This window comes from Pteropus medius, unplaced genomic scaffold, assembly GCF_902729225.1.
Source record: "Pteropus medius unplaced genomic scaffold, Ma_sr-lr_union100, whole genome shotgun sequence".
NCBI lineage: Eukaryota > Metazoa > Chordata > Mammalia > Chiroptera > Pteropodidae > Pteropus > Pteropus medius.
The window spans coordinates 55,419,589-55,442,088 of record NW_024349800.1 but is presented as its reverse complement, the minus strand read 5'-3'; the positions used below and the strand labels follow the sequence as shown (position 1 = coordinate 55,442,088).

Here is a 22,500-nt window from a genome sequence, read left to right as displayed (position 1 = left end):
TTTGTAATTCTGAATTGGAGTGTCATTGGCTGAGATATGAGCGATGCAGACGGTGGTGGGTGGAGGGTAGAGGGGGATGGGGGCTAGAGATAGTACGTAACTTTGATGACATGGCTGCCAGTCAATAAAACACAGTTCTCTAGAGCAGAGAGAAGCTGAGGAAATGGGTGCGCCAGCCTATGAAAGAGGGTCCTGGTAGGCAGTAACAGCGTCTATAACCTTCACCCTCTCACTTGCTCGGATCCCCAGGCTTCTCATGTTAAGATCAGTTCATCCGGGCACAGCTTCCTAAAGATTCTGGTTGGTCACAACTCCTGAGGGAACAAACCAGTGCGGGTCGGTGGGACGAACTCCAGTCCTTGCGCTGCATTTGGTTTCGGAAGTAATAGAGACTCGTCTCCCCCAGGGGTGAGTCTGCCTGCCGTGCTTCCAGGCCCACCCCTCCCCTCCCTTGGTGGCACGTTCACTCATCTAGGTGGCTTGCCTGGTGTGTTGTTCACACATCTCTGAGGGGCTGCATCCGGGGTCACCAGGCCTTGAAGCTTGCACATGCACTGCGTAAGCGCTGGGCACAGCAGAACCAAGAGCGGCTAGTGGAGGGCCCGCTTCCCTTCGTGAAACGGTGGCCTTTTCTCCTTATGACCAGAGTTGATTACAACTGTCACTATGGTAACTTTTTTCTCTGCCTGGTGGTCTAGTGGTACAGCGAGCCCAAAGCGACCAGCAGTGCTCACAGCTTTCAGTTAATAGGAGTCCTGTTGTTTCCTGGTAGAAACAGTGCCCAGAATCTCAAGTTCCTGGGACAAGAAGCATAAATTCTCCATGTAGGTCACTGGGAATAATAGTGACTGGGAATCCAAATAATTCACTACAGGGCTTAATAATAATAGTCTCTTTCTCTTTTGAGAGAGCCAAGAGCCCACTTTGTACCCTCAGTGCAGTAATTTTCCGAGCTCGCGGACGCCCTGGGGAAGGCAGCCTCACGGCAGTCTCCCAGTTAAGAGAGCTTCTTTATAGCCCACGGCTGTGGAGGGATCTGTGCCCCGGGCCCCCTCGGATGAAGTCAGCAGCCCCCAGAGTGTCTCAAAGCTGCTGCTGGCCTCCAAGTTCAGCTCGCTTGGCCCGGGCCCCACAACGCTGTAGGACACCCAGGGCTTCAAAGGAGGGCCCCTCAGAGCAGCCTCCTCCTCCCAAACACTTCTTGCCAAAGCACAGCTGAGGCAGGCTTGAAGCTAAATATTTGGATTGAATGGGAGGGAGCATCCAGTCCTTCTGAGGGGTATTTTACCCAGGCCATCGGGAGAGAGCCAGCTCGCAGCACAGGCATGCTGGGCCATGGCCCTGGAAAGCAAGCCGCAGGGATGCTGAACAGTCAGCTGGACCATAGGCCTGCAAACCTGGCAGAAGGAGCCGCCCTGCCATGTGCTCAGCACTCCCAGCCTGCCTCCCTGGTCTCATCTCTTCCCCTTAACGACCACCCCTGCTTGTGCAGGCATAAATCGAGCTCCTCCCAGAGCGGAAATGGCCTGGGCCCTGGTTTGCACACCAAAGGGGGCTTGAGAGCAGACTCTGACTCAGGGCTCCTGCGGGCAGGTTCTACCCACTTCCTTCGCTATGGAGGGCTTCCGCTTAATGATAACATCCAGCACAAGCACACAGTGCTGTGGGGAGGTAGAACAAAAGTGGGTTCGGGGAACAAAGGAGCTCACGCATTGTCAGTTCTGTGACCCCAGGCCTCAGTGTCATCTGGAATGTGTAGGCAATAACTGAATCTTTACCCCATCCCACAGTGGACTGCACTGAGAACCAGCTGAGTCAGCGTGTATCTTAAAAGCCCCTTACGTGCCCTGCTCTAGGCCGAATTGGTGATGGCGATTATGCTGAAGAAAATGATCATCGTGGCCTAAAAGAAACTAGAGATGGAAATTACCTTATGTATCATTTTAGAAATGTAAAAACTAGTTTGCTTAATTGATCTAATGAAATAATAGGAAAGCCAGGCTTAGCTTTCCCTGGCCTACGCTGTTTCATGACCCTTCTCTTTCTCTTAATGCTTCCAAACACTTTCAAAACCCAGGATTGGTTCTCTTGAAGTAGACAGGACAGATGACACGTCCCAAGTTTATGAATGAGAAAATGTGACATGGGATTAATTGACTTCAAAAGGCAGGGTGAGTCAGTGAGAGTGGCCTGGGCTCTCACTATCCATTTGCCCGAAGTAATCTCATTTTAAACTTTAAAGAAAGAAAAAACTGCTCACACCAAATATTCGCCATGCGAACTTTAGCAGGTCTCTCTGTGTCCGGACCTCCCATCTGTAGCGTGGGTTCCCCTTTCACATCATCCCTGCCTGGCAGGCCGCCCACCTCTGCCTAACGAGCTCCTCTGTAGCCCTATTCAGACACATAATTCCGCTATCAAACATCTCCGGCTTCAGCTAATACTTACCAATAGCTCACTGTGTGCAGGGGACTCGAGGAACTGATTGTCAGAGAGGTCCCCTGTGTATTGGAGAACAGGCTGCAATCTTGCCTTCAGACTGAATGCAACTGCCCAGTGTGGCTTTTTGCTGTGAGATTCGGCACAGTTAGCCACGCCCTTCCTGATACTCTGTCTCCCTGTCTCCTGGTAATTGCGATGGCTTCAGGTTCTTCTACTCCATCTTGGGCTGATTCTTCTCCGTCTCTTTCACTGGCTGCTCTTCTTTTCTAGCCCTGAAATATCACTGCTCAGAGTAGCGCTGATTCACAGCCACAGAGACATGACTCTCAAATCTAAGTCACCCAGGCCCCCACTGAGCTCCAGACCCGCACATCAGACAGCTTAGTGATGTCTCCATTCGGATGTCCCACAGGCATCTCAAATTTGGCATGTCTAAAGCCGGACATCTTTTCTCTAATCCCCTGGAAAGCCCCTCTCTATCCTGTATGCTTTATTATTCTCCAACCGAGCCATAAACTTGAACATCATCTTTGCCCCCCACCCTTTCCTTCGTACATTTTCTAACTCCTCAGTTCTACACCCACACAACCTCTTGAACCTGCCCTTCCCTCCGTCCCCTCTGCCACTGGTTTAGTTCTGACCCCATTTTAGCTCCTCTAGAGTGCAGAGCAGCCTTCCAGATTCCACCCTGGCCTCCTTGTAATTAACTCAACACAATACCACAGGAATGACCTTCCTATAACGTGATATGCTTGGTCACTCTTCCCCTGCTAAAAACCAGTCAATGACTTTCCATCATCAAAGAGTTAGTCCAAATTTTATATCACGAGCTGGGGACCCCTATGATCTGGCCCTTGTCTACTTTCCAGATTCATTGCCATTTGCTCCTGCCAAGTCCTCTGAGGTCATCTCACACTAAAGTCTGGTCATTTCTTAAACATGCTATGCTTTCTCTGGCCTCTGGTCCTAATCAAAGTCTATTTTTACTCCTTGGGATATTCTTCCTTTTAAGAGATACACTTGACTATCTCCTGCTTCCTGAAAAAGCATCTCTTTGCTGAAGCTGTCCCCATCCTCTCTGGATAGAGCTGGTTTCCTCTCGTGACATACCCCAGCCATGGCACCATCTTTTATAATATGGTTGGTTACCATGTATCTCTTCTACCTCTAGGTGACATCACCATGGCATTTACTGTTTTTTATTTAGCTCTCTTCATTCTGTTGCTTAGCACAGTCCTGGAACACTTTAAATGCTCAAAAATTATTTGCTGAATGATTAGTAAATAAATAAATGAATGATTGTATTTCATGTCTCTGGAGTGTTTTAGTTTCCCTAAGCTTACCCCAAAATGCTTAGCCATGAAATTGGTTATAGCTACCCAGCCAAAGAAACTAGCTTTATACCTTTCTAGTTCACTTTCTGTTTAAATCAAACTAGAATGATCTTTCCATTTATATCAAGCAGTTTTATGAATATATGTATGAGTGACATGGAGAAAACTAAAGACAGCAGAATTTTAAACAAGAGTTGCATCTCCTCTTCACTGACCCCCAACTCCCTAACATGCCATGTCCGAAAGGAGTTGTCGCCCAGCTCTTTCCATCTCTACTGAAAACCTAAGGTTGGTGGTAGCGATGGTGTTTTCCCATCTCTTCCCCTCCTCCTCCCGATCGTTCCTTCTCGCTGTGTTGCCTAAGTCATCATTAGCAGATATGCCTGCTTGCTTGAGCTGTTTTTGTTCTTTATTGCTATTCGGGGCTTCAGATTTACTCCCAAACTAGATGATGGTCACCTTAACATTGGGAGAAGGTGACTTCTACATTATTCTGTCCTCTGGCCACCAGCAACTTTCAGGAGGCATGAAGAGAGTCGCGGGGGGGGGGGGGGGGAGGGGCGGGAGTGGGGGGACTTGAATTAGATTTGATTTGATTTTGGCTGATTTTCTATTTGGTTTCTTTTTCTATTGTCTCTGCTACATCTGCTGACCTACTATGTGGTTTGGTATCATAATGTAAGATATTCACCAACATATTTTTTCTTTTCCTGTTTCCTTTCCTACCATCGACCTACCTGACCGACTAACCCATTTGTCACAGATATTGTACTATTTGTCAGAATTGTATGGAAGAGCTAATTCTTAACAATTAAGTTTAGTAATCTTGATGTTATGGATAAGAGAAAGACTTAGAAAGTAAATGTTTGTAAGTATTGAGACCTCTTGTCCTCTCTACCAAACCTCAAACGATCTAGGATCCCACCAACTGGGAGGCGAAAGGAGAAGTCACTAGTTCAGAAATTGCTCTCTGCCTGGGTCCCATTCACTCCCCATCCTGGGTCAGCTTTTATAGGAGAGAGAATTAGGGAAGGTAGTACTCCCCACGTAAGTCTGAGTACCCATAGACGTCTTCACCTTCCTCCCAGAGCAAACTGCAAAGCTGCGAAAAAGCAAAGCCGTAGATAGGATGTGGACACAATGCTCCATGAGGCTCGCCACAGATGGGTCAAAGTGCAACCTCAGAGCCCTGTGTGCCCAGAGCAGCGTGAGAAGACCTAGGAGCTGGATTTCCTGTGCTCCAGTAGGGGAAGTGGCAGTGGGGGCAAAGATCCAGTGATCTAGGTAGGGAGGGTCACAGAGGAGAGACATGGGCAGGCCTCGATGCCAAGAAGTTGATGCAGACCCAGGCCACCTCTCCGTGGGCCTCTAGTGGGACAATCCTGTGCTGTGATGACTATTTGTACTAGTAATGCACAAAAACTCCTGAAGATGTTTATTTTTTAGATAATCCATGAAAAAACGAAAGATGAATTTTTGAGAAATAGGCAGAGAGAGTGGGAGAAAGATCGAAAACTGAAAAAGGAGAGAGCTGGAGAAATAGAGAAAGAGATCTGGGGCGAGGAAGGGGGATAAGGCCTCTCCCAATTCAGAGTCCATGGAAACGCATCCCGAGCAGGGTTCGCGGGCGAGTGATTTAATAAGGGCGTGCTCCGAGGGGGGGCACGTGAAAAAGAAGGGCGATGTTTTTATATTTGCAAAAATGGTAAAAAGGAAAGCCGAAGAGATTTATATTCTCGATTTAGTAACTAAAATGCGGAACACCCAGCTAAATCTGATTTTCAGATAAACAAGGTATAATTTTTTAATGTAACTCTGTCCCGTGCCATATTTGTCATTTATCTAAACTTCGAGCTTCACTGGGTGTTCTGTATTTTATCTGAGGACTGTAGAAGGGTGGAGCCCTGACACTGTCCACTATGAGTCTGAGGGAGCTGGAGCACAGAGGGAAGGGGCCACAGCTGCTCCCATTCCCTGGCCGCTGAGTTCTAAAATGCATCCGAAAGTTCAAAGCAACCGGGGGCCAAAATATCAGGATCAAAATGGGTGGTCGAAGCAGTCTGTTTCAATGCCATTTGCCCCTTTCCTCAGTCTTCAAATCCAGCTTCAGCTGGAAGTGATACTTGAATATATTCAATCTTTAAAAATACACANTCAAAAGTAATGCCCATTTTGGAAAATTTGAAAAATATACAGGTTATTTAGAAGAAGAGATATAAGATCATCCACTATTAGTAGGATAGCGTGTCTCTTTCTGTTCTTTTTCTAGGTATGTGTACTTGTGAGGATGCTTTTTTCTTTTTAAATTTTTTTCAAAACTGGGACAATACCTTAAATATTGTTTTAAATTCCACTTTGAAAAAAGAACATGATGATAACTTGCTATTCTTAGCTATTATTTGAAAACATTAATTTTTAAATTTATTGGGGTAACATTGTTTAATACATTATATAAGTTTCAGGTACGCAATTCTATAATACATCATCTGTACATTGCATCGTGTGCACACCACCCAAAATCTAGTCTCCTTCTGTCAACATAGATTTGATCCCCCTTCATTTCCCCCTTTTCCTCTCTGGTAACCAACATACTGTTGTCTGTATCTATGTTTCTTTGTTTGTTGCTTTCTGTTTTATATCCCGCATACGAGTGAAATCATAAGGTTCTTCTCCTTTTCCATCTGACTTATTTCACTTAGCATGATACTCTCAAGGTCCATCCATGTTGTCAAAAATGGCAATATTTCATCCTTTGTTATGGCTGAGTAGTATTACATTGTATATATGTACCACGTCTTCTTTATCCAATCATCCATCAAAGGATTGTTTCCATGTCTCGACTATGGTGAATAATGTTGCACTGAACATAGGGGTACATATATCTTTACAAATAAGTATTTCTAAATTTGGGGGGAAGATACCCAAAAGAAGGATTCCAGGGTCATATGGTAGCTCTATTCTTAACTTTTTGAGGAACCTCCATACTGTTTTCTGTAGTGGCTACATCACTTTACATTCCCACCAGCAGTGTACAAGGGTTTCCTTGAAAACATTAATTTTAATGAGTACATATTATGATACATGGTTAAATTATGCTTTATTAATTCCATTATTTTAGATATTTAGATTATTCTAATTTGTGGATAATGTAAACAACACTGTGAATAGCTACAGAAATATGTAGCTATTTATCAGAAATGATCTCAAGGAAATAGTCAGGTATGAGTATTTCCTGACTATGTCCTTGAGATCATTTCTGATGTGCCTTAGACTCACCTCTAGACTTACGCCACTAGCTTAGGCTTAGGGAGGTGGAGAGTTGTTTAAGTATTCAGTGCGATGGTTTTTCTCTTACCACTAACCACAGAGGTACTAGTCAGGTGCAGCTGACAGATTCAATTGATATCTTCAAGTCTCTGGAGGCTGTCAGGAGGAAAGAAGAAAGCAAAACCCTGTTCTGGAGGATGCTGGAGACAGAACAAAAACTAAAGTAAGAACAGGCAGATTGAGCTCAACATGAGGACAAGTGTCCTGAAAATTCTGTGAAGCAACAGAAATCGCTCCCTTGAATAACAGGAGCCCTGGCTTGCTGGAGGCATTTATGGGGGGCAGAAAGACACCCTACCCTGGGTGAAGTGGCAGAGCACAGCGGCCAAGAGCAGGAACTATGGAGACAGAGTTGGGGTTTTAATCCCAGCTTTGCCACTTTCTGGTTATGTGATCTGGGGCAAGCAATACCACCTCTATGCACTTCAGTATCCTCATCTATAGATTGGGTATAAGTCCCGATGGTTACTGTGAGAATTAGATTAATAATTCTTGAATGATATGAGCCCACTAATATGCTGACTTTTTTCAATACTATAAATTTATTTCTCTTATGATTTTGTTAATATTTTCTTTTCTCCAGCTTACTTTATTATAAGAATGTAGTATATAATACATGTAATATACAAAATATGTGTTAATCGACTGTTTATGTTTCAGTAAGGCTTCCCATCAACAGTGAACAGGCTATTATTAGTAATTAAGTTTGGGGGAAGTCAAAGTTATAACTGGATTTTCAACTGCATTGGGGGTCGGTATCCCAAGCCCCAACAGTGTACAAGAGTCAACTATATAACACTAGAACTGTACTAAACATCTGCCAAATGTCCAATCAATAAATGTAGGCACTTATTTGGAGTGTCATAGCTATAGACAAGCTTGATTAGGCAGTACCACTGTCTGACGACCTTTAGAAGATGTGAGTCTACACTGAGTCTCCCAATGTCAGTGTTTCACAGTGACCCCCAGGCCGATGGACCCGACTAGCGTTCTGCAGGATATTCTCTGGTTCCATTTGTTTTCAGGTCTGTGTGTCATTGTTTACCTTTTTGTGAGCAAAACCAACTTTAGGTCTCTGGCGCTATGTAGCCCTGACAGAGGCCAACTGTAGCTCTGCAGCTTATCCATTTCGGAATCAAATAGCTGCCTTGTAAAAGCAGTGTTGCAATCTTTAAATGCCCATAAATAAGGATTTGAACATTTATCTCACATCATGTGATTTGGAAAAAGTAAACAGAATGTCTTTCAGTTGAAGAGTGGAAGTGATGACTGCGCGAAATGATATAAAACAGGAGAGTCAGGTCGAGAATGTGTGTTCACTCTGTAAATATGTGAAGGAGCAAAGGCAGAGTTTTGTATGACAGGCGAGGCCACATCGCTTGAACAGGGACAAGTAGGTGCTGTGACTCCTAGAAACCTCATTTCTTGTCTGCAACTTCCCTCCATTAAATAGCCAGGAGGATATACTAGAACAAGGGGGTATCTTCTAATTGAAAACCAAAGTTTAATCAAAACTAGGATGAAAGTCCATGAACCATTATAGGCCACCATGTGCATGATCACCTGCTAACTGACTAAGCCTGAACTGGGGAAAGAAAACACCAGAATCAGTCATCTCTTCAAAACTGCCCCAAATTAAAGGCAAATACAGGACCCACTTCATATAGTAGAAAGTGAATATCATAGCAAAACAGCTAATTGCTAGAAATAAAAATGAAATTGTTGAAACAGAAAGCTCAGAGGCTGCATTGAACAGTAAACTACACCGTGACGGGAAGGGAGATGAGGTACACACCAGTGTATCTTCTACCTCTGGCATGGTAGAGAGAGGTAGAAGCCACACTGTTGTAGCCGATCTCTGAGATCTCTTCCTGCACCTCCCCTGGGCACCGCGTGCCCCAGTACTGCTTAGAGACAAGGAAAGAGGGTCAGATTTGCTCCCAGCAACCCACAAAGCCACCAGCGTTTCTGAAATTCAGACCTCTCTTGTCCAAAATTTTAGAAACATCCAGTCCTAAAATATGACATGTTCATAAGGAGACTTGGTGGTCCCTCACTTTGGTAGATTTAAAATATTGAAATCTCTGTCGATTTACAGATGACATTTTTCCCTAAGTGTCCCCCATGGGTGGTTTGGCATGAAGGCTGGGGACGGGATGAATCCCCGGCCGCTTAGGCTCTCAGCTCCCATGACCTCGCACAACTCCTGATGAAGACACTAAAACTTCATTTCATCCTGTGTTTTGGTCACACACGGTTGTTATTTAAAGAGGCTCATAAATTTTTTAAAATGTAAGCTTCAGAACAACATGTGAATTATAGGTTTAAAATCCAAGCCACATTTAGAGACTGGCTCCTGGGCGATACCTAAGGGCTTGGAATCTGATATACCGTCAATTAAGGACAGCCCTCAATTCCAAGGGAGGAGCAGGAAGCAAGCAAGCACAGATGCCTATTGCCAGACTGAGAGGTGACAAGAGGAGACCAGGCAGAGGTGGTCGTGGTGGCACAGACCAGGTCGGCGGAGTGGTAGAGAAGCCGTTTGCTGCCATTCATATAACATGGGGAAGACACAGGCGGTGTCGTGGGTGATCTGTGACTGATCCAAGAGAAGCGGGGCGGGGAGGGGGCGGGGAATGGCAGTAGCAGGCATGCGTTTGTTGTTGGAGGTGGTGCTGGTTGTTAGTTTCATGGCCTTGGCCTGCTGAGCTGGATTTGTCCAAACCATGTTGATGACTGGTCACTCATTTCTCTACTGAGGCTGATTTTACACCACCGATAGGCAAGAGGGAGCCTCCCTCCTACCTTCAAAAATACAAGGAGACATTTAGTGGATACCTTCCTTATTCACAGGTGACTCTGAGAACTTCACCTACCTGCCAGAAGATGCTAGAAATAAATTTTAGAGGGCACAAAGGTTCCTAAATACTTTATGGGTGGTGATATCAGGCTTAGACTGTGACACTAGTATCAACTCCATTCAGTTTAATTCCACTAGCACTGACTGCACACCTGCCAGTATCCCCAGACCATGGGAGCCTGGAGACGATGGCACAAATAACAAGAGCAACAGCCTCTCCTTCAGTTCCTCCATTCCCAGAGGTTCCCAGGACACCTGTCCTTCCACGTGTCCTCTCTTTGGGGAGGCAGGAAGACCAGGGCCTTACAGGCAAATCCAGACTGGTACTTAGCAGCGTGCCTGAGCAAGCCGCCTCACCATGCTGAGACTCTGCGTTTTCATTCGCAAAATGTGGATTATATCTATTTTAGGTCATAGTTGCAAAGGTTAACTGTAATGCATATAAAGCACCTGGCAACGTGCCAGGTTCGGAGGAGGTGCCCAACCCATGGCATCCATCATAGCTGCTAGCTTTCTGGTGGGCCCCTAGCCCAGCGGCTGCTGCTGCGCTAAGCTCTTCTTTGATTACCTTTATTCCTGTTGCTTTTGCCACCACCCCAAGGTCCCCCGCTTATGGGTATAGATTTCTCAGTCATTATAGTTGTTCACTGGACTTTTTAAAATATAATCTGGACTTTAAAGTATTGCTATCCTCCAACAGAAAAAAAAATTGAAACAGGTTACCAGGAAGCGAGTTGAAGGGTGGCCAAGTGAAATTTTTATTTCATCTCAAGCCTCTTCCTTCTCTAAAAAACCAGTGTCCCAAAATAGGGTCCTGAATCTTCATTCTCTTCCAGTTCAAACCCAATTTACCAATTACCCAGAATTTTTCTTAACACAAAAACAGACTTTATCTCTATTTTGTTTGAAGACTGCAAACCCAATGACCTAGAGTCGCAACCTTCAATCCACAGATCTTTGCTATTCTTCCGGAGGGCTTAAATCTTAATAAAGACTCTAGAGCATGCATTGTGTCCCAGTGTCCCTCAGTGCCACTGTGCCCCTCAGTGCCTGTATAAGGTTCTAGAGATAGAAACACAGACATACTCAATCTCTGTCTCACTGCTCTTTCTTCAAATACTCACCAAACTATATTACAGTTGATTTATGGCACGGACCATAGCACAGGTAATTACAGGTTCTTAAGAGGTACCAAGAGGAGAAAGATAAATCATAGATCAGAAAAAGCCTCACAGAATAGGAGACGTTTGAGTAGCCTTGAGTTGAGATTTTGATTGGCCAACAAGGTGTGAAGATACTTTCAGGCTTAGGGAATAGCCTATGCAAAGCCATGATGTGGCATTGCATGGTATATTCTAGAAAATGGCAAGCCATCCTGTAATAAAAAAAAAACACAGGATATTTGTAGAGGAGTTACTGGGATGAGCCTACTAGGATGGATGAACAGACAGAAGGGCATTTAAATGTCTTCGATGTCATAATGAAGTAGAGGCTTTTTCTTAGGGGCAGTAGGAACTGAATCAATAGTTCCTAAGCGAGACAGTGGACATGAAGAATATATAACTTAGAAGGGCACTTTATAGAGGATAACAATGATTGTCAAGGACAGCATGAGAGAGCAATTGGGTGGGACAAGTAGGAGAACGCTTCTCAGACAATGAGGTTTTGAGCTTGAAGGAAGATATAACTATGAATTCAAGAAAGGGTGGGGATTGGGGAAGGGAAGTTTTCCTGTGCAGGAATAATCATTACAGCTAGCATTTTTAAGCACCCACTCTGTGCCAACACTCTGCAATCTCTGTATGTGCCTTTGCAAGCCTGGGGAATGGGAATGAGTACACTCTGCCTCCAGCTCTCAGTTTTCATAACTGGCTCTTGGAAAAGGATGGCAAATGTTATTGACTGGGACTAGGAAGCTGTCATTTCTTTACGAGAAATATCATGAACTCCAAAGCTCTGTGAGGGTGAATAGGTGCCCAGAGAGTTCAGCGTGGCTAAGACTTTGATACAATGAGAGCCTCGATTTGGGGAAGCTGGAGAAAGGGAGCAGAGCAAGAGGCCAATATGAGCGAAACTCTATGCCCGCATGGAGGTGGAAAGAAAAAAAGGCAGGTTCTATGAAAATGGTACTTCCTACTGTGAGCCCCTTTAGAGCAGAGACCCTGTCTGGCTTATCCAAGAGCCCCTGCGACCCACTCGCCATGCACAAGAACCAATAATTATTACTCCAAAAATAAATAAAAACCATGAGGCCTAACTATTAACTTTATCTCAAACAGACACCAAAATGGTGGCAGGAGTGCAGTCTAAGTTGTTACTACAGGAGGCCGTACAATGATCACTAGAAAGTTATCAAAGCAAAATTCTTCCAGAATTGCAGAGGAAGTCATCTTCAAAGCCATCTTAGGAACCATGCAAGAGAGCCCACTGCCTTCTTTTATAAGTCACTCCTGGCTTTTGAACACAGCAAGATGCCTGTTCCATATCTTGACTGTAGTGACAAATACACAAATCTAAGCATGTGATAAAAGTACAGAGAACCAAATACACACACACACACTCACAAGTAAAACTGAGAAACCTTAATTCCAGTGGATTGTACCAACGTTGATATCCTAGTTGTGATATTGTACTGTGGGTTTTTAAGACATTGGCCTCGGGGGAAACTAAGTGAAGAGTGCATAGGATCTCTGTATTATTACTTACAACTGAATGTGAATCTACAATGACCTTAAAATAAATCTAATTTTAAAGAATGGGTCATTATTGAAAAAAATTTGAATGCAATCTTTCTAATACGCTTTCTCGTACTACAGGGACTGGAGAATTAAAGACATATTCCCTTGGGACCAGGACTCCGAATGTGATTTAGGTTTTAAATGCACTCCCAGGATGTTGGGAAGGTGGAATGCAGTGAACACGGTCATGCCTACCAACCCCATCCTTCCTACCCCTAGTTTGAGGAGACACCCCAGTGTCCAGTCCCTGAGCTTTATGGGTATTAAGAGGTAGTATATGACATCACTTTTTTTTTTTTTTTTGAGTGCAGATGTATCAAAATGCAGTGTAGCTCTAAATTCAATTTTTCTGAAGGCAGTTTCTAGATTCCTGGATTATGGTTAAGACCATGTAATCCCAGAGCCATGTTTCAGTTGTATTTTGCCCATCCTCCATTTTCCTGATGGTGGGAGAGGTGGCAGCTACCCTGAAGGACCAGTTCAGAGGTGTAGCTCTGAGAGTCATTCATGGAGGCCCACCTGAAGCCTTTCAAGGTTTTTCTAAGTGTATAACTCGCTGTATAGTATCCCTTTTGTTTAAAAGAGCCCATTGTTATCGTTGTTGGTTGTTGTTGTTGTTGTTGGTTGTTGATGGTTGTTGTCTTCAACTGAATTCTGATGCCGATGCCCTGTGACATTATGGGCCCATCATTCTACCGCTGGATTCCCTCCCACCTGAGATGTCCTCTGTCTAATAGTCTAAAGACGTCCAGAAATGGTTAACTAAAGTCAAAGAATGGTCAACAGGGCTCTCTAACAGCTAGAATTCTCCGGGGTGTTACCGGAACGTGAAAAGAAAAAGCAGGAGGAAACAGTGCTGCCCTGGTTTCGGGAAACTGTCGATGTCTTCGCCTGTATAGATATTGGCTTGTTGTCGATTACAGCACAGGAAATAAGTCCCGGAAAGCAGAATGGCATTTCAGCAAAGCTGCAGTTACGTAGGATGGATTAGTCTTGAGATTTAACGTACAGCGTGATGACGACAGTTAATAAAACTATACTGTATCCTGGGCATTTGCTAAGAAAGTAGACTTCAGGCATGCTCACCACAAAAACAAAATGTGGAGATGGGGTTAACTTTAGTCATCATTTCACTATATATCTTGTGCGTGTGTGTATAATCATGTTTTACTCCTTAAATATACAATCGTTATTAAAAATATAAATTTAATTTTTTGCTTATACATTGAAACTCTTCAGTTGTAATAGATCTGTCTGTTCTTAGTGAAAATCTTGGTGAGATTGTGCTACGCATCCCCCAGGAAATTAAAAAGCGGCTGAGAAATTTTTTTCTATCCCCCTTGTGATATTCCTTCTCTCCATCCCTCAAAATTTTAAAAATCTCGTCTTCACAGTAAATAGAACAAACTAGAAAAGTGTCCTTGAAGCTACAGTAAATGGATCAGCCGAGGGCTGACAGCGTCCGAGGCTATCGTAGTGACCGGAGAGGGGCACGGGCGCCTCTCACGTTTAGGAAGGGAGGCTGAGTGCGCCTGCGCCCTGCGGGAGAGCCGCCTTCTCCGTGGCCTTAGCAACCCTGATCTTCCTCCTTTTCCCTTTCTCCCCACCCACCTTTCATCGTTCTCAGAAGCCCATGTGTGTGAAAAGCAACAGAGGAATGTGGGTGGGTTGACTTGTATAATTAAATCCACGTTGCATCGTGTTCCTTAGAATTAATAAGGAATTCATCCCGTTGAAACTCACCATGACATCTTCTCTCTGACTCAGATTTCTTTTGCTTTTCTCTCCTTTCCTTGGCTAAAAGCATTAGACATGGGGCTATGGTTCAAATTAGTATCCTACATTTTTCTTCTTTTTTTTTCAATTGAACTATTCTGTTCAGTGAAGAATTTAGTTGGTTCATTTTTCATTCTTCTCCTAGTCCACTCATCCACCGTTGTCTTTTTTCTAACTTCTCCTAGAAAACTTAGTAAAAGGAGAAAACGAGAGAGCTCTTCACCTTGCTCGCGACTGCAGAGCTGGAGAAAGTTCGCTGCTGACCGAACCTTGACAATCCATGCGTCGTCCTTTGAGGCTCTTCAGGTCCTGGATACACATATTTTGTCACCATGCAAACTGTGCTCTGACATCTGTGTCCACTGAGGCCAGGGGGAGCTGTGCATGGGAGACTGAGAGACGGGCAGACAGGGAAAACCAGCAAACAAACGGTGCCTCTCAGTTCCTGGGTCATGTTGCGAAACACCTTTTTATGGGTGGTAATAATTTGACTTCATTCCCTTATAAAAGTAGATTTATGTGATGGATACGTAATATATGTTTTTCTGCCACTGTTCTTGTGGGATAGTGGTTGTATCAGTTAAGATTAGATTCAACTGTGAGTAACATAAACCCAAAATAACAGCAGCTGAAACCTGATAAATTTTTTTTTTTTTTTGCTTATGTACAAGTCTAGCTGTAGCAGACCCGGCTGGTACGATGCTTCTCTTCTACGAAATCTTCCTCACAATGTGGGCTAGTCCACATTGTACAACTGCCTAGTCCAAGTCGGTAGTTATATTGTCATTTGAAGAACCTTCTTATGAACAATCCAAAAGAGTTCATCCCTTCGATTATGGCTTCTGACTTTGGACCACATGGGTGCCTTGGTTTAGCTTCAAGCATGACATTTGGGGCTGAGGAGTGAGACCAACACAGGCTTGATTCTGAGGTGCTGCTTATTGGACGTGCAAATTTGAGCAAATCCCTTAACCTCTATCAGGCTATATTTTTCTCATAAGTATGAGAATGAAAGGTGATAACATATGTAAAAGATTGGCCTATTGATTAGCATGATAACAAATACCATTTTACTCTTGCTGAGTGTTTTGTTTTGTTTTCATTTTCAAAGCAAACCAAGCCCATATTTAGAGACTGGCGATTTTCTCCTGGTGGGAACACTCCCGGACAGTGGGCTGTATGTTCTTTACAAGCCCTTTTCTCAATTAGGAAAAAAAATTAATGTAAAGAGGGCAACCTCACGGTTGTGCCACCTTCAACAAAGCAGGTTTTACTCTCTACTGTTGCTTTAATCTTTCGGGGATGCAGTGGGGTGACGGTAAATATCCACTCCCCTCTCCCTTCTATTCCAGTGTCTTTTGAACTGCAAGTTGAAAGACTCGTTGTTGGGCTGTGAAATCAGTTTACCGGGCCATGACCGGCACTTGTTAATGAAAGAACAGAGTGGAATAGAATAGGTTAGAAAAAATCAGGGTCATCACAAATAATCAATATGTCTTTTTCATAGAATAGGTTTATATATATGCTTATGTACTTCTCCTACATATACGCTTGTGTTCATGTATGTACGGTCTGTGTTATAAAGTAAAATATATTTCTTGCAGTGGGTCCTACATCTTGAAAAGGAAGAACAAAATGGGAGGAATCACTCTACCCGACACAAAAGCTTACTATATATAGTTACAGTAATTAATATGACATGGTATTTGCAGAGCGATAGGTGCATAGCTCAATGGAACAGAATAGAGAACACAGAAATAGACCATAAAGAAGTCAAATTGATTTTCAACAAAGTGGCAAAGCAGTTCAAATGGGGGAAAACTGCACTGGCCTTTTCAATTCAAATGGCCGTTTTTAAAAATGGCCCAAGTAGATCTTCATCTCATCTGCATTCTAAGTAGCAGAAAGAAGTCAAGAGAAGCCACCATGTGTGCCAACTGTCTTTTAAGAAACATATCTGGGAACTACCACGGAGTTTTTAACTATGTCCCATTGCCCAGAACATGGCCGTGCTAAGTGTAAGGAAACCTGAGAAATGTCATCTTCATTCTGAGCAGTCTAAAATTTCTATTATTATATTTAGGTAGAGAGAAATAGATATTGGGTGACAATTTATCGCACATGCGACACAGAGATGCACAAGTGCGGAATTCTCTCTCTCCTGGATTCCAAAATGATATTTTTGCAGCACATATTTGACCCTCGATTAAAAACCTCTTTGTCTGCCCATAGGGTAAAATCTGAACTGCATAAGGATATTGATGTTCTTGAACGCTTGGCCCAAGCCTAGATTTCCAGCCCTCCCCAGCCCGCTGCCTTCTGCACATGCTGAGACTCTACCACCTCAGTGTCCCTGCTCAAGGTTTTCCTTCCCCTGGATTGTTTTTGTGCATCCACCCGGCTCCTATATCCAACAGCTGATGCCTCATCCTTGCGGGACTAGAGAAATTGCCATTTTCTCCCTCCGATGCCCTTCTAGGCTTCAGAAGTCACTTTTCCCTTCCCTAGGCTTCCATTAATTCGTACGTATATTGATTATGGCACTTACCTCATGTCTTACCATGACTTGTTTATGTTTTCTTGTTGTTGTTGTTTGTATTTTGTTTTATTTTGTTTTCCCTGGGGACTTAATGCCCTTCCAATACAGGGCCTATCTTCCTAAATCTTATTTCCACAAATCTTTGAATCTTTCCAGACCCTTAAAATTATTTGTTGAATTATTTAGCAGTTTCTTGGGGTCAAAGCCTAGAAAAAAGCAAAAAGTATCTATTTACAACAGGTGTGCTTTGAATGGACAGAGCTGCTACTTCACAGATTTAGTTGTGAAGAAATAATCTGTGTTTAGAGTGGCTTTAAAAAGGTGGACAGGATGATTCTTTGACATCTTGAGAGTCTGATTTCACTGTAGTGAGCAAGCTGGATTCAAAGTCAGAGCACCGGAAAGTCCCCTCAGACTTCATGTTCTCACAGGTCCCAGGGAGCATGGACCTGGGACACCGACGTGGGGACACCTGTCTGCTTGAGGAAAGGAAAGGTCTTCAGATTTCACTACACGAAGCCAGAGTAGCAAGAACAACTTCGAAAATATCATTTCTCTAGTTACATATTTGGAAGAAAATACTTTTCTTTCTATGGAAAAACATGTTTTATTCTTGGAAGCCATGCTGTTTTTATTCAATAAGGAGTATTTTATATTTCATTATTATTTGTAAATTTGTGTTTGACATCTTTTCATCAGTAAATTATTTTATTTGGGGAGGGGAGGAGTTAAATGGAAAGATTTTATACCTATTGAATAATGCCTCTCATTTCCCCCCTGCCCTGAGCCTCTGGCAACTACCATTCTACTCTATTCTTCTATGAGTCTGACTATTTTAGATTCCTCATATAGTGGAATCATGTGGTATTTGTCCTTCTGTGACTGGCTTATTTCACTTAGCATAATGCCCTTCAGTTCATCCCTGTAGTTACATGTGGCAAGATTTTTTTTTAAAGCTGAATAATATCCATTGTGTGCGTGCATGCGTTTGTGTGTGTGTGTGTGTGTGTGTGCGCGTGCGTGCACACGCACCACATTTTCTTTATCTATTCATCCATCGATGGACATTTAGGTTGTTTCCACTTCTTGGCTATGGTGAATAATGCAGGCCTCCTTTTCTGAATGAAATACCAGATGACATTTTCATCAGTGACATTCTTTAGGAGCAATCACTCTGTTAATTGGCCTTGATAAGCCCCAGTTGCCTAGAGCTGTAAAATTTAGATCCCCTACTGTGACAGAGAGAGTTTTGTTTATTAGATCTGCTTTTGTCCCTTTATATTTTCTAGTCTTCCAGTTAGATCGGGGCCATGTGACATATTTTAACCTATAGGCTGTGAACAGAAGTGTCATGAGTCACTTCCCATCATGATATGTAAGATCCAGTGTCTGTCTTTGTCTTCTTGTGAAGGACACACGTTCCAGATGGCATTGTTACAAGATGGAAAGAGATTTTAATGAGCGAGAAACAAAACATTAATGCGTTAAGACCCTGAGATTGGGGCATTCGTCTGTTGTTGCAGGTAGGATTAATAACCATGACTAATGTGGTGACAGTGTAAAGTTCACAGGAGGATTAAACCGGTCAGTTACATACGAGCTTGAGCACAGCGTCTGAGAGAAAGGTACATCAGCCGTATGGAGGAGGAAGGCTGCCATCATGTAATAAAATCATTATTTTGAAAGAAAACATATCGAGGACAGGAAAACTTCATTCTAGAGTTGTAGAACTTTAGATTTGGACTTAGAAGTTATGTAATCCAGTACTTTCCAAACTTGTTTAATTATAAATCTCAGGTGCTTAGCAGAAAATACAGATTTCTAGGCCTTGCCCCAATTATAATGAATCCGAATCTCTAGGGAAGGTTTCGATTCCTTCCCTCGTTGTTTCGTTGGTTTTTATATGGAAGGAAAGTGGTTAAGGATTTTGTCTAAGGCCATCGAACTGTTTTTTGAGCATGTCGAGACTGGAACCCAGTTTATATGAAGGCTAATGCTTTACTTCTGGGTTCACATAATAATATTCTAATAGAGTGAGTCCAAGACTGACCCTTTGTCCCCCTTTCCCTGATAAATCATGTCAAGACCTGCAAGTGATTTTACCCCTTAACAATGAAAAGAAGATGTAATTTTAAAATTACCTTGGATGTACTGTACAAGCAGCATTCCCATAATCAATCATCCAAAATCATGGGGTTATTTGGAGCTATTTGAAGGAAAGTAAATTGAAAACATGCTGTTAAACAATGCACCAAAGAGTTATCAAATCATAAACATCTAGATTACTTTAACATGTTGATTATTCCACATTTAGGGTCTCCTTACAAAGTAACTCTGGCCATGAAGAGACCTAGAAATTTCAATGAATCTCTTCCTAAGTTGTTAACTGTATTGAGTTCAAACAGTTGGCCTTGTGGGAACATATGTTAAAGTTAAGAAAAATTTGTGTGTGTGTGTGTGTGTGTGTGTGTGTGTGTGTGTGTGTGTACATACACACACATATTCTTCTTTTTGGAGCTATTATTCACACTTTGCACTAAGCAGAAGACACGGAGGCCTGTTATTAAGACACGTCTCTAAGGATATAGAAATAGCTTGGGGAATGCCTGTGGTATAACATTGAAGACGTTAAAATCTATCTGGAGCTTTGGAAATCAAATATACAGACATTCCATAATGACCCTTGGGTTTTAGCATAATTCCTGAACCTGAAAATTCATAACTAAATAATGGCAGCACATTTATGACATAAAATGCCTTAAACCATTTGTTTATTATTATATGTGGATTTTAAGTTTTATGTTTAAGAAAATTGAAAGCCTACCCTTTTTGCCCCCTTGGAGAGGTGATATACCAATTACCTTTGAGAGTCTTTGTTTTTCTCACTGGAAGAAAGCTAAACCAAGACTGAAATTTACGTCAAGGCATCTTATTTGGTTATCAAATCTACGATCATACACTCTTGTTAAACTAAACCAAATTAAATTAATCTTTGTTGAAAAATAAATGATGTAATTCCTGGAGGATCCTGTTTTACTCTCAGAATGGCGGCCTGGCTCTCTTCTGAGTAGCTTGTAAGACAGCAAAGACTGAAATAGTTCTTGAAACTGAAGAGAGGGAATTGCCTTGAGTGTGGCAGGTGTCTAGAAGGAGCCACTCCCCATGAGTGATCTGTGATCTAAGGGGGTCATCACTGTAAGACTGAATTATACATGCGTTCTTCCTGAGACCGGATTCAAAGACTGAACTCTAAAATTAATCTAGATGTTATTTCTTCTTTGAGTTCTGAAACGAGCCCAGGGAAGATTAGAAGTCATTCATCTGACTGAGAATCACAGTGCATCCTCTGACTTTTCTTGGAATGGATTCCTTATGTGGACATGATGTGAGTTGAATTGCATCTGGTTATTGTTCTTAGAGAATCTTGCTGAAATTCAAACTGAGCCTTTTACTGTGGGCTGATTTATCAGTGCCTGCCCGTGTGAGAACCAGAATGGAACTGAGAGGTGGGACAACTAAGAAGACGCACTGCAGGCCTCCACCCAGGTCCATAGTAAAGCGGCATGGCCCAGGGGCCAGGAGAAGCACATGCAGTGTACTCCTGGATGTAGAAGACTTTTCTTAGGACTCTGATAGTAGCCAAGAGAGAAAAGGCATGGCAGCAGCATAGTGGAAGAAGGACAGAATTTGAAGTCAGACATAGCTGAATCTTAAACCTGGCTCCACCGTGTAGGAGATATATGACTTTTGAGTAAGTTCTGTAAACTCCCTGAGCCTATTTTCCTATTGGTAAAACAGTAATAATAGTGTCTGCCTTATGGAGTTGTGAGAATTAAGGGGAGACTTTATGCACAGTACCTGGCATCTGGTAGGCCTCAAAAAGTGGGGAAATGGCAATTCTTCAATAACCTCATCAGCAACTCACGTATATTGAACATTTATTACGTGTCAGGCAAGCACTTTACGTCCTAATGATGCTTAGCACACACCTAGCATTAATGACTACTCAATAAATCGGTCATGGAGTGACAAAATGATGCCGGATCCCTTTTAATATTGACTGTCATGGGCCATGAGAGGCCAGCAAGACCGGGAGGAAAACGTCCATGCAGGTCCCCGATGTGGGATGACAGGAAGATCCTCCCATCGCCTGGGATCCCCGCCCTCCTGCGGATGGTCGCACCCCGGCCGCTGGGGTGGTAGGCCTCGTCGAGTGTTTCGTGGTCTTGCTGCTTCGGAGTCCAGAGGGTGAAAACTGAAACACAAACTAAAAATGTCAAGTTCCATTCTGCTCCAAGAGCTCCCGAGGGCTGGGCAGAGGTTTTGCAATTTCACCACAGGCATTTACAAGGGCCGCACGCTTTGGCAGGGTTGAGTCTCCAGATAGCCGAACCTCTGCAGATCCAGATTGCAGCTGAATTACAGGGGTCGCGAAAGGGGGAGGTTCTGGGGGGTCCTGGAAAAGACTAATTCAACCTTGGTTCATCATCATGCTATACTCAAACCTCCGCGTAGCCAGGGCTTGCTCGGTTTCTGGTTTCAAAATGAAATTTTCACACGGCCCAAATCCCAACCCACCCTATTTTAAAGAAACAGGCACTTGGCATGTGATCCAGACAGATCAGCAGTTGCTCACATACAGCTGTGCACATCTGGCACACAGGTATGTGATTTTGCATGAAGATAAATTGTGTGGGGACCAAATGCACAGTTGTGAAACTAAAAATGAATAGCTTCTTGGAAGCAATCTTCCTGCACAGCAGGGCCTCTGCATGAGCTTGATCTTTTTCATTAGGCCTTTTTCAGAAAGCACAACTTCCTCCAGAAGGTCTCTGGGTGAAGGAAGGGGCATGCCCACACCTGCAGTTGGCTCTCTGCAGCTTCCTTTAAATCAGAACTTGGACACCACCTCTGACAGCCATGGTCAGGCAGCCTTCCCACAGGAGTTACTCAGAGCCCAGGATCAAGGAAGAGGCCAGGTCCTGCCTTGGCACTACCGTAGTTTCCATAAATTACGTTTCATCCAGGGCTTACCCTTCAGGGAGAGTCCTTTTGTGGACGATCGCTGGACGGTTAGGGCCCTTCACCAACTTTGACGGACTAGGAAGTCCACCTCCCTTGGGAGCCTCATGGAGCATCTTTTCCATAGTTCACCTATGTTGAACTCAGCAGAGAACCTCATGCTCATATGCTCTTCAGATCAGAGGGCTCCATTTCAAAGTGCTTCACCGGCCTGGAGAAGACAAAAAGAATGAATCCTGAGCTAGGCAGCTGCCTGGATTCCAGGAAGCACTGTGCAGCGGGCTCAATGACTAAGGCTTAATGTAGAATGTTTCATTCCAGGCTCAATTTCACAGTTTCAGCAATAGGAAGTCAGTAGGTGTTGCCACAGAAGAATCAATAATTTTGAAAGATATTCTACCCATCTTTTTGCTATGCGATGTTAATATAAGCAACAATCTAGCAAATTGATCTCTCTCTTTC

General features: G+C 43.3%; 2 long non-coding RNA genes across 2 annotated transcripts in view; one reads left to right on the top strand and one right to left on the bottom strand.

The window, feature by feature from the left end:
• LOC120621933 (uncharacterized) overlaps nucleotides 1-22,500 on the top strand; it is a 162,888-nt gene that overhangs the window by 103,250 nt on the left and 37,138 nt on the right. The window lies entirely within an intron of this gene.
• Nucleotides 21,050-22,491, bottom strand: LOC120621936 (uncharacterized). The gene is made up of 2 exons (XR_005658353.1): nucleotides 22,051-22,491; nucleotides 21,050-21,271 (listed from the first exon to the last, which is right to left on the bottom strand). It is a non-coding gene; the product is annotated as an uncharacterized LOC120621936 (long non-coding RNA).